This window comes from Nicotiana attenuata, unplaced genomic scaffold, assembly GCF_001879085.1.
Source record: "Nicotiana attenuata strain UT unplaced genomic scaffold, NIATTr2, whole genome shotgun sequence".
Lineage (NCBI taxonomy): Eukaryota > Viridiplantae > Streptophyta > Magnoliopsida > Solanales > Solanaceae > Nicotiana > Nicotiana attenuata.
The window spans coordinates 186,712-192,307 of NW_017671635.1; the positions used below are offsets into that span (position 1 = coordinate 186,712).

Genomic DNA, 5,596 nt, shown 5'->3' on the forward strand with positions numbered 1-5,596 from the left:
TGGATCGTGATAACCGGTAAAAGACTTTTTTTGCAGATATGTAGCAGGTGATTTCGGCACTGTGAGAATGGGTAACACAAGTTACTCAAAAATAGCAGGGATTGGTGCCATTTGTATCAAAACAAATGTCGGATGCACATTGGTTCTAAAGGACGTGCGGCATGTACCTAATTTGCGGATGAACTTGATCTCGGGAATTGCTTTGGACCGAGATGGGTACGAGAACTATTTTGCAAATTAAAAGTGGAGACTCACCAAAGGATCATTGGTGATTGCAAATGTAAGCACGTAATTTTTGACCCTCACTATTTTTAAGAGTTATTTTTAGTATTCGTAGTATTTTTAGTATCTATTTGATATTATAGATTAGTATATTTTATCTTCAATTTTAATTAATAGACACAAAAAATAAAATACGGAAATAGTTCATTACATATTTTCGTATGTCTTATACTTAAGGCCATTAGATTTTATAGTAATATTTTAATTTTTACTATGATTTCAATTTATTTCTTTTTCTCTACCCTTACATGAAAATAAAAAAAATATTGTTCCATATTATGATATAGTTTTACTTCAATTAATTGGAATTGATTTTATATTTAATAGTATATTTTATATTATATTGTTGAATAGGAGAATGAAATTTGAGTTGGTTTGTCCATCTTTGTCCAAAGGTTCAATAGAGAAGGCCCAAATTCGAATTAGCCCAGAATGATATGAGCCCAAAACCCGTTAACCCATCTAATCTCATCCTCCATCCTTTTTTTAATCCAATGGCCAAGGTTCTTTTCCCAAACCATATAAAACTCATATTTTTCATAAACCCTACCCCAAGAGAAGCAGCACCCCCACAAAAATCTCCACGCTTCTGCCGATCCATTTAAAAAAAATCCATTTTCCACGAAAACCTTTCAACCTTTTCAGAAACACCTTACCAATCAAAGGCAGAAGCTTCTTTGATTCAAACCTGCCGGAACGGATCAAGACAAAGCCAGAAGCTTTTGCTGGATTTTCTCAACTATTTCTGCAGCTCATAGCACACAAGAAACACCAGATTTGGCTGGAATTTTTATGCATATAATTTACACTCATAGGAAGATCAGCCACACGCACTTAATGGGATGTCACCAATAGCTTACAGCTTCACCTCCAACGACTCTCCACCGCCCCTTAGTCCTTTACAATTCATTGACACGCTCATTGGACGCTCCTAACTGGAAATAAGAAATTGATTAATTGTTTTCTTTGTCTGTGTGTGTCTGAAACGGCAGCCTCTCTTTGATCTTTTTCTAAACGAAAATTCCAACTCCTCTCAGCCATGGTTGGAGCTTGGCCGGTCTGTTTTTGTGCAAGAAATCCATTAGTTCCATTTTTTTGATCTAGTTCGAGTTTTCCGGCGAGCTTCGAGGTCACCGATTTCCGATCCCGGCTCTTGTTCATACCATTGCTGTAATTGAAAGGGTGTCGCACCTTGAGGTCCATTCTTCTCTTAAATACTCTGCTTTGATCACGTTATTTGGTGTTAATTGTTATTTAGTTGCCCATGATTTGTCACTGATTTAGCTAGATTACATTGATATGATGATAATTGTTTGAGCTATCGATTGAATTTCTTTAGTTGAGTACATGCTGAGCTTATCAATTTATGGGCTATAAGTTTCAGTATAATGAGCTATAAAGCAAATTTGTATCCTAACTAATCAATAATGAGATAGAATATAAGCTTAAGAAAGATTTTGTTGTTCTTGTTTCATTTTTCATCGATAGTAGCATGTTTTAGGCCAATCACACTTGGGTAGGCAAACCTTAGGTATTTTATTTTATTTTTATTCAAGGTGAGAGGTCGTCCCCTTTAGTTTTATATTCAGGGGAATGCACAGGCATAGTATAGAACTTTTAGTGATTTTATTTTTATTTTTATTTTTCTATATTATTAGGTAGGGACGACCTCGAGCCTTTTGTGTATTTATTTCGTTATTGTGTGTTTTTTCCTCAATTAGAATACCGTTTAAAGCTGACTTGATCATTTATGCAACCGTACTAGTTACGGGACTTGGGGAATGCCTAAAACCTTCTCCCGAGTCAAATGAAACCCCTTTCTTAGAACCTCTGGTGCAGTCAGTTTTAGAGTCCTAACGTGTTTCAAAAGAATAAATCATTTCTAAATATGGTGACTTGATACACCGAAATCAAATGTCAGGTGGCGACTCTGAAAAATCTTTTGAACACAAATTTTATCACTTTCTTAATGAAAACCCTTTTGAGCTTTACAAATTATTTTATTCTTTTAAAGAGGGTTAGTGAAGTAAAAAAAAAATGTGTGACAACTTTGGCGACTCTGCTTGGGAACGGAAAAGGGAAAATGGATATTATGATCTTGTTGGCTTTTTAGAATTTTGTTGAGGTTTTTATGTTTTTTTGTTTTGATTTATCTGATTTTATTTTGTATATGTTTATCATTTGCTAGTTGTTTATACGTTTACCGTTTTTTCATATGTGTTTATTGCTTTATAACTGTCATTATTTGCATAACCATGAGTCTTCTTTCTGCAACAAGTCATTCGGAGTACGTTTGAGCGTACACGGCCTTTTGTGAGTCACCCGTATCTTTAGGGGGGTGGCGTGGGAGCGTGGAGTGGGCGGAGAACTAGAGCAGCTGCCATCGACCACGTGACACCGCGAATTGCCTTGTCTAGTGAACCACAAACGTAGGTTAGCCTTTTGGTCATACTTATTTGCATCATGTTGTTTAGACCTAGCAGGGCATGGTCCCAGGCACCGTGTCCCATTGTAGGAGGCCTATCCAAATTATGTCAAAATGGGCCTGTGGCCCAAAAAGACATTTAATATCCCTATGTGTTATATGCTGCATTCTTTTAGGGTAAGTGGGTCATTTGGCGGACCAATGAGAGAGACAAGAGGGTGAAGTTTAAAATAAAGCAAGTAGGACCCATTCAATTTTTTTCATAGTTTTCTCGAAAAAAAGAAATAGAAAATCCAAAAAGATTTTGCATTTTCCATTATTTTTCAAAAAATACAAGATGTTTATCCAAATCAGTTGTTTTTTTTTTTCAAATTCTCTCCCATATCCATTCTTCCCGAACTATGCAAATCCGATTCTCGTCTTTTGGAGCGAATACGTAGGCATCCCACATAGGGTCCGGTTTTTCTAATGAGTCTTAGGTTCTTGGCTTCGGGGGTCGTAGCCAAATCATGCATGTCTAGCTACCTTTTGGCCACATTGATCATTTTGCAAAATAGGGCTATTTTCTCAAAGTGATTTGTTATTCCATGTCTTAGAGCCCTAAGTCTACAACAAGGTGTCCTCTTAGTTTAAGGTCTGTTCCTGTTGAATTTGAATGTTTAGCTACTTTTGGCCACATCGGCCATTCTTTCAAAATGGGATCATTTTCACGAGAATGGTTAAGTGACCCGTGTCTTAATATCTTGTGTACACAACTAGGTACCCCGTTCCTTAAGGTCTGTCCTTGTCGTGTTTGCGTCTCTAGCCACGTTTGGCCATATCGGCCATTTTTGCAAAATGGGTCATTTTTGCTATGTAATTTCTAGGGCCATAATTATTGGGAGTTTGAAGCCATATAAGCCTTAGTGAGGTATTTCCATGTCTTTGAGGTCACCTTTGTTGAGTTTGCACTAGTAGCCACCCTTGGCCACGTAGGAATTTTTGCAAAAATAGCCCAATCATGTTTTGCATGTGTCCAATAGGAGGTGTTGTGGCGTCGCATAGTGTCTCGTGTCACTAACTCTATTTGGTCTCATTTTTCTCATTCAGGTATGGATCCATGTTCCAGAGCTCGAGCATGACAGATAACCCAGGACCATCGCATTTGGGAGCTTGTTTGAGGAAACTTTTTATGTTTTGAGTCTATTTTTGTGGTGTTTCTTTTGCTTTCTAGTACTGTCTAGTAGTATTCAGTCTTTTAGTTGGTGTCAGAGTTTGTCGTAGTATAGTTGAGTTTGTCGAGTCTCTCGTTATCATACTTCTTGTTTTGTATTTGAAAACTGAAAAAAAAGTTATAAATGAAAAATCCAAAAAGATTTTTGTTTTTGGTTTATTTTGTCCATTACTTTTCCTGAACTACGCTTGCTCTAATTCAAGTGGAACATGATACGTAGGCAACCTACATAGAGTTCGATCAAATCATTCTTTAAAAATTAAAATAAAGAAAAAAAGGATGAAGTTGTGGGATGTAAGAAATGAGAGGGAAGAAAAGAGTCACAACCAGAAAAGAAAGGAAAGAAAATGAGTGAAATAAGAAGCGCAGGAAAAAATGAAGAGGAAAAAGGGCAAGAAGATTGATCTTGGGATGATGCCAATATGACCTTCGTAGCCTCGAAGTCATTTTAGAACCGATAACTGTGACTAGGTGCATTGCACGTAATGTGAGATTATATTATGATAAATGCCCTAACACTAACGTGATGATTTTATTTTGTTCCTCTTTGTTATCTTCATTATAACAGAAGGGTGGTTGGTTTGTGGTTCCTAAACTGTTATTCTTCTCGATAACATAAAGTCGAAAGGCAATGGAAGACGATAACAGAATTTAGTTAGTTGATTCTAGTGACCAAAAGCAATTGGTTGAACAAGACATTGGGTTGGTTGAAGTGGTAAGGATGTTAAGACAACACATGGCAGACATGTATCAGGCTTGGATGACTGGGAAGGCACCACCCCCGCCACCACCTAGCTTCCTCGATGCTACCCTTACCCAAGCCCCGGTCATAGTGTTAGATGATCCACTATACTCTCTAGATTTTCCCGCTTATCACAGCTTTTCCAACCTCCATAGTAGCTCCATCGTTCGTCCTCCAATTACCTTTCCTAAAAATAGCCCTCCCGTCATATCCACTATCCCTACTATCACAACTTCTCAACAACCTTTCTTTCATAGATCCAACAGTAAACACCAGTTCAACCCTCTTGATACCCAATACTACCCCCAGAGCTAGCCCACCAAGTCCCGAACCCATATAATTATATCCCTTGGAATGAACTTCATTTTGAAAATGGAAAGTCCATAGGAAAAGAAGAGCGAGATGAGATATCTAGAAAGCTGAAAGGTATAGAACAATCCTTAAAGAACATGCAAGGGATGGGAAATCAGATTAACATGTCTTACAATGACTTGTGTATGTTTCCTGATATTCATCTGCCCGCGGGGTTTAAAATGCCAAAGTTTAACCTATATGACGGCCGTGGAGATCCAGTAGCCCATATGAGGGGTTATTGCAGTGAAATGAGGAGTGTTGGCAGGAAAGATGAGTTGTTGATGGTATATTTCAGTGAGAGCCTGAGTGGGGCAGCCTTGGAATGGTATACTCGTCAAAATGTCAGTAAGTGGTATACATGGGATGACATGGCTCAAGATTTTGTTCTACACTTTCAGTACAATCTAGAGATTATCCCAGACTGCTCCTCCCTATCTAAGATGGAAAAGAAACCCGAGGAAAGTTTTACGGAGTTTGGGTTCAGATGGAGGGAACAAGCTGCTCGGGTCAGTCCCCCGATTGATGAAGAAAAAATGGTTGAGCTTTTCCTACAAGCTCAGGGACCCACCTACTTCAGTCA

The 5,596-nt window shown here is 38.0% G+C and overlaps 1 long non-coding RNA gene across 1 annotated transcript; it reads left to right on the plus strand.

Moving 5' to 3' along the window:
- Positions 1-811: 811 nt before the first annotated feature.
- On the plus strand, positions 812-4,079 carry LOC109209414. Its single transcript, XR_002065346.1, has 2 exons — positions 812-1,479; positions 3,797-4,079. It is a non-coding gene; the product is annotated as an uncharacterized LOC109209414 (long non-coding RNA).
- Positions 4,080-5,596: the final 1,517 nt, after the last annotated feature.